This window comes from Mustela putorius, unplaced genomic scaffold (genome assembly GCF_011764305.1).
Source record: "Mustela putorius furo isolate JIRA1106 unplaced genomic scaffold, ASM1176430v1.1 tig00003834_pilon_pilon_pilon, whole genome shotgun sequence".
Classification (NCBI taxonomy): Eukaryota; Metazoa; Chordata; class Mammalia; order Carnivora; family Mustelidae; genus Mustela; species Mustela putorius.
The window spans coordinates 49,675,238-49,682,229 of record NW_025421987.1 but is presented as its reverse complement, the minus strand read 5'-3'; the positions used below and the strand labels follow the sequence as shown (position 1 = coordinate 49,682,229).

The 6,992-nt window shown below is 38.5% G+C and overlaps 1 pseudogene; it reads right to left on the bottom strand.

Annotated features, from left to right (window-relative positions):
- Window positions 1–306: 306 nt before the first annotated feature.
- LOC101692521 lies at window positions 307–886 on the bottom strand (annotated as a pseudogene).
- Between the last annotated feature and the right edge of the window lie 6,106 nt (window positions 887–6,992).

Below are 6,992 nucleotides of genomic sequence, written 5' to 3'. Positions count from 1 at the left end.
CCAGCAGTAGTTTTCGTTGTAGAAGTTATCCCCAGACCATCTTGTGCTTTCTAGCACTAGTCTACAACAAGGCTCCAGTTTCTCCAGGACACCACATGATACGGATTTACCTATGCCTTAAACTATAAGGTATTCTCTTGGTACTTTAAATGCATTTTATTTGTAATCAACTGACATGACATATTTCTCTTCTTAAAAACTATGCCTCTGCTCCAGATAAATTAAGGTAAAAATAAATGAAGAGCTCAAGGTGATACCAGTCCCCTTTGTCTAAGTCCTGGTGTTGTGTGGATGAAGAGCAGCAGCCAATCATGACAACAGGTGATACATTCAATGTAATAACCAAGCTTGTTAGCATTGTTCCATTTCTAAACCATCCTTAAAGAAAATCATATATGGGGTCACACCGTCCTTGTGACAGTCCAGCAGAGCAATCATGCCATCTGGATTCCTGTCTTCATCAGTAATGAACTGGTAGTTTTTGAAATTAGCAAAGATGTGCTTGATTTGTCCTGCAGTCCCTGTCATAAATGGCTTTACACCTTCTAAAGCCTCTGTTCTTCAAATTTGCCTTTGACTGACTTCATATAGTCTTTGATGTACTTCTTGGAGGCTTCTTTTGAGAATCTGGTTTCCATCACTTGCAGGAAGCGCAAATGATGGTTCATGATAATAGCAACGCTAGTGATTATGTGCTTTTGGCACCTTCACCCTTGGGGCCTTCAGTGGAGACATTTCAACCAAGAAGTGAGTCAACAATGTTACCCTCTGTCTTACTAACCATCGCCCCCCCCGCTGCCCCCAGGCACAGCCCATTGGCGATCTCCCGGATCTTGTAGATGTCAGAGAACATCTCCTCATGGCTAATGAGGTCCCAGGAGATGATTATGACTGCAGCTGGAGAGAGACTACAGTGGCACTAGCTTAGCAGAAGCCTGGAACCCTGAGTTAGCTTGGTACAGCCAGAGCGGCACTCGGGGGAGGAGGTGGGGGGCAGAGATAAACAATGCACCTTGACTTTTAAATGTTATCTGTATAAACTGATTAATAAATAACTTATTAAAAAGGTCAGGTGCAGAAGAGCTTATTGACATATATCTGTCAAGATGAGGTTTTTAATTCTTTTAAATGACAAATTAACAACAAAATAAAACATTTCAACTGTAAGAACACAATACGCATATGACATACTTGGGTTTGTATCCTTTAAAATATTATTTGAACTTTTAAAACATAAACTGAACTTAGCACTGGCTGTATAAATTAGATTTGTTAAGATTCAGCATCATCACACCCACGGACTTACTTCTTAATATAAGCAAAGCAAGTGGGAGAACAGGAAAGTCAGAGGTCCTCTGGAACCATCACTCAGGGAATGCTTACATTTAAACCTCAAAATCTGATGACTTCCAGACACTTGACACCCTAACTTTCCATGGCCCAAACTAGTTGATAATACAACAAGTTCAAAGGGAGGGAAAAGCCATCATATGCAAACACCATTGTTAAAACACATATTATCTGATATCCAGAACAGTATGGTGAGAAGAGAAAGGGCTTTAGGGTCAGATAAGCTAGACTGAATCTTAGATTAGGTATGCTTAGAAACTGTGTTACCTGAAGTATGTCTCATAATGGGTGAACTTCAGTTTCTTCAACTTACATAGCAAATAAATAACATTTACCTTACAAGGTGATTAAATATAGAGCTTATTTTCTAAAAGCTTCTGGCTTAGTAAGTAACCAATATATTTAGTTATTTTTCAAGCATGTGTTGATAGTACATAGTACATGACGGCTACTGGACAGCCTCAACTTCCTTAAGGGTAAAATACATAGGAAATTAAAATTAGTTCCATGTGAATTCTTATTTTCAAAATCCTTCACCTTTATTTACTCCCTTTAGAATACCTCTGATGTATTCAGTAAGATCAGCGCCTGGTTCACCAATATCATACATGGCAATCCTCTTTCTGCTGCTTCCAGAATCTGATTTCTCACCTTAGGTCTGAATGGCACCTCAGATAGCAAGAGGGATAGCCACTTATCCTGAAACTCCTTGGTGAGTACTTCTGGCATGATCAAATTGAGTGCTTATTACACTCAAGTTGTTGAAACAAAACACTACCAGGAGTGGAATGGAAGAGCAAAATGGTAAACTAATTTATAGAAAATAGGGATCACCACTCTAATGTCCCAACCCTCCCTTACCAAAAACAAAGAAAACCTCAAAACAAAAACCATCCTGGACAACCAGGAAACCAACCCAAGACACCATACAGTTTAATAGTCCAAGTGTGTTCACTTAGGATGAATAAGGATAGTTAGTAACTTCCTTGAACCGGGCTTAACCACTGCACAGCTACTTCAGTTTCAGAGAAGAAACCAACAGACCCGGCCTGGAGTTAGCATTGCTTTGATACACAGAACATGCACAGCAGTAGTTCCAGCTTGTTATCCGAGGCTCTATTCGTACAACAGACCTCACCTAGGTCACTGGCACCAGTGGCAGTCAATGCACGAGAATCCCTCTCCTTACGATTCTTATATACATCAGCATTCCTAATTGTTCTATCATTTCTAAGTCGATTTCATCACAAGCAGGAACATTTGTGTTGTTATTATTAATTCAGCTGTTTTCGGAAGGCGAGTATGGGACTCTGAGATACCACAAGGAAATAAGTGTGTGTGTATATTCATATATATAAAAATTTCTTCTACATCTTTCATTCGGAAGAGTGTGCTTTACAAACCATTTTTTCAGCTTTGTCATGAACCTTATTCCTCCTTTTCCCAAACAAAGATAATCATAACAAAGTTCTTTAAGAACTTTCCCCATACTCTCTTTGATGTAGAAACAGTCCAGCTGCAATTTATTCCCCCTTCCTTTTATCTCCTGGGAAAAGGAGAAGCTGGCTGATTTAAACAAGGCCTAACCTTCTTCACAGAGGGGGGGAAAAATGTGTCCTACAGGATGGAATGAGTGCTGGGAAAACCCATCTCTGAATGCTTATGCAAGCTTCTGTCTGGTTCTTCTCTGCGTCACATCTGATGTATTTATTATTAAGAAATCTATAGTATGCCAACATTTTTGGATTCACCAGAATAGGCACATCTTCTTTACTGTGAATGTTTTAATGCAATTAGAAACTTAAAGAAATCTGTCCTCTGGAGGTCACTGCTTTCTTCACATAGATCATTACTACTTCTAAAGAGATAGTGGCTGAGAGCTGGACCGGACTTACACCAAAAAAAGCTGTCGAAAGTGTAAAAACGGTTGCTTTATATGTTAGCACAATAAAGGGTGATGACATTTGGTGAGAATGTGAAAGCATTAGGCCAGGAGCCCTGGTGGCAATAAACATGAGCAATAGTAAAAAGCAATTATGTGTTAATCTTTTTTTTCAGTTTTGTAATCATTTTTCTCAATGACGCTTTATGGATATAACTTCATTTTGCTGTTTTAAATTTGTTTTATCTATAAGAGAAATGCATGTCCTGGATCATAAAGTCTAGTCCGTTCTAAAGGATACAACACGAAGATGAACGTTTACTACCTTCCACTCAGAGATACTTTCAAATAGTCTATTTCTAGGACTTGAGATAATTTCAAGAAGTATAAATGTTACCTGTGTACATCTAGTTGCTAATCTGTCAGTATTAAACATGAACTATCCTTCCATAAAAGTTGACACTTGGGGCACCTGCGTAGCTCAGTGGGTTAAGCCTCTGCCTTCGGCTTGGGTCGTGATTTCAGGGTCCTGGGATCGAGCCCTACATCGGGTTCTCTGCACAGCGGGGAGCCTGCTTCCCCCTCTCTCTGCCTGCCTTTCTGCCTACTTGTAATCTCTGTCAAATAAATAAATAAAATCTTTTTAAAAAAGTTGACACTTATAGTTCCATCCTTTCCTTCTATACTTCTAATCTTTGCTAACAATATAAACTCATATTTATTTCTATTTCTTACTCTATTATAACCCTTATATTTGTATAGAGCACACATAAATGTCTATTTCTTTACTCAAATATTTTTAGAGAGTGTGTTGCCTTATAAAAGAAGGGAAAGACAGGGAGGAAGTAGAAGGGATTTATTTATTTTACATACTCTTTATTAATACATTTGCTTGCTTATTTGTTTTATTGTATACTCTCTTAATGGAGACCTTCACTTTATGCCTAAGGCCCTCTAGCTACTTAATCATGTATTTGTTATAAAGAACCCATTTTTTAAAATATTTTATTTATTTATTTATTTGAGAGAGAGAGAGAGAGAGAAAGAGAGCACGACAGAGATAGCAAGAGAAAGCATGAGCAGCGAGGAGAGGGAGAAGCAGGCGCCCCACTGAGCAGGGAGCCTGAGGCAGGACTCAATCCCACGACCCCGGGATCATGACCTGAGCTGGAGGCAGATGCTTAACTGACTGGGCCACCCAGGTGCCCCAAGAAACTATTTTTAAAAGGCATTTTTCTGAGAGTCTAAAGAATTTCTTTTTTTCTTTTGGAGAGAGAGTGCACTCGAGCAGGAGAAGAGAGTGGGCAGAGGGAGAGGGAGAGACAATCCTAAGCAGGCTCCATGCCCAGCATGGAATCTAACACAGGCATCAATCTCACGGCCCTGAGATCATGACCTGAGCCTAAATCAAGAGTCAGATGCTTAATGGACTGAACCACCCAGGTGCCCCTGTCCAGAGAATTTCTATTTCAATTTACTCCAATTGCTTTTCATCTTAGAATTACCCTTACTTTTGTTCTTCTACATTAGGCCGTTTCTTGGATGTCTTGGACTCTTTAAAATAGCTATGATACCTTGTAAGTAAATATACAGAAAAGGCCTATGAGAGGCACAATGTCTGAGCTCATGCATATCCAAATTACGTTTATTTTACCCTCATGCTTGATTGATCATTTGACTGATACTCTGTTTCTTTGTTGTTTGTCCATTTGAGTCCATGTTTTTTTGTGGTGTCGCTCTTCTCCCCTCTGATTGATCTTGGTCAACCATGTACATTGATCAGTGAAGAACTCTGTTATGTGACATTACTGACAGGGTGAGTATTCCCCCTAGCATTGTATTTTATAGCTAGTCATATTTTCTTTTTAAATATCCTCCACTTTGAAATCTCAGCAGTTCTCCAATTATTTCTTTTTCATATCAATTTATATGTTTATGACACGCTCATTTTCATTATAAGATTTTGTAGAAACATCCATATTGCTTTTATAGATGATTAGACTGCATCTTCCTTTCCATTTCTACTGGGTCTACAGCCTGTTATCAATGTTCATCACTTCCTACAGTGATTTCAAAGTGACCTTTTTACTGGTCTTTTTGCCATCAACCAGCATCTATTTATTGCAAATCAGAAAACAGCCATTTCAGCAAATAATGCATTGAATCTGCCATGTTCGTTCCTGTAGTGAAATAAAGGGAGAAGATGAGAAACGCCATTTACTTTTCTCACATTAACTTAAATTTCTTTCTGATACCTTGAACTACGTTAGTAAACACAGATCATTAAGGGATGTAGACCTGAGAAGAGCATATCATTGTTTAAAGCATTTGCCTTCAGACATGGTTTCAAATGGGAAAGACTGGCTTTACAAATGACAATCAGTATATTGGGAAAGGTGCATTATAGCTGCGCAGCTAACCAACTGTTTTCCATAAGAAAGAGATGGAGAAGAACTAGGTGTTCAAGTAACTGCTTCAGTGCATTTGGTAGCCTCAGGAGGTGTTAAAATTACCAGTTAAGGGTGTTCCACTGGAACACTACACTACAGTATTCTGTAGAATACACTACAGTATTCTATTCAGGTCTATTTCCAAAGTAATTTTCAGATTTAGAAGTAGAATAACTCAATAAGAGTTGTTCTCACTGGGAGTCATTCCAGTTCCCCCTAAGCTTCCATATAAAGACGGGATTTGAGAAACAATGAATAAGATAATCCTTTCAAATCTTTCTCTTGATTGGAAGCAGTTCAATTTATTCCAAAGGCAGATAACTGTGAAAGAAATTCTAAATTAAACATATTTAATATTTCTTGCTCCTGGGACCTCTAGAAGTATTTTGGGACATTACATTTTGATATCTGGGAGAATATATCATGTTGTTTTAATCTGCCCAACATTTTTTACTCCTTCTTCTAATAATGACACTTCATTTCATTTGGGGAACTGATTCTCTCCCCCTTCTGCATCCCCTCTTGTCCCCACTGTGTGGAGGGTTCCAGCTCTACAGCTTCTGACCCCTGCTCAAAAGTTAGGTAAGAAACTGAGACTGATTCCTTCCACTTTGGGCCAGTGCTGCCTTGGGATCAGAATCTTTCCTTGGGATTTTTTATAAGTCTCCTTTGGTTAGAGATCTACATATTTACGAACACAAAGCATGCCAGTGTGGGAGACTGAAAACAGTACTAAAAAAAATCTGAGGTTAAAAGAGGCTGTGCTGGCAGTAAGTGGCCTCTAGGCTTCTCCTGCTCTTGGAGTCTCTGCTTCTCCTGGTTTATTCTGGAACTTTCACTGCATGAATTATCTTAGTTTCCCACCACTATATACTATATGTTCTAAAACTGGTATGATTTTTAAATAAAAACTCCTTGTAACATAGGAATCATATTGTTAAGACATCTCATATGTCAAAAGACAGCTTGGTAGAGAAGAAGGTGCCTGAGTTTAGAATGCAGATGTACATGGACTAGAATGCAAACTGCCACCACACCACCTAAGCAGGCCACTTCTCTTCTACTTGATTGTCAGCTAAAAAATGTGCTAAGGCTTATCTTAAAGAACAGTACACTTCCAAGTACTTACAAGTGAAGGATCTCAGTAACATCACCAAGTATCTATGTTCCAAGCACCATGGAAGCAAATAACAAAAGGACAATTATTACCATAAAGATGATTACCAAAAAAAAAAAAAAAAAAAAAAAAAAGATTACAGTTAAGGAGTTAGGGAATTAAATGATTTCAATATAATCAAAATGCTATGAGA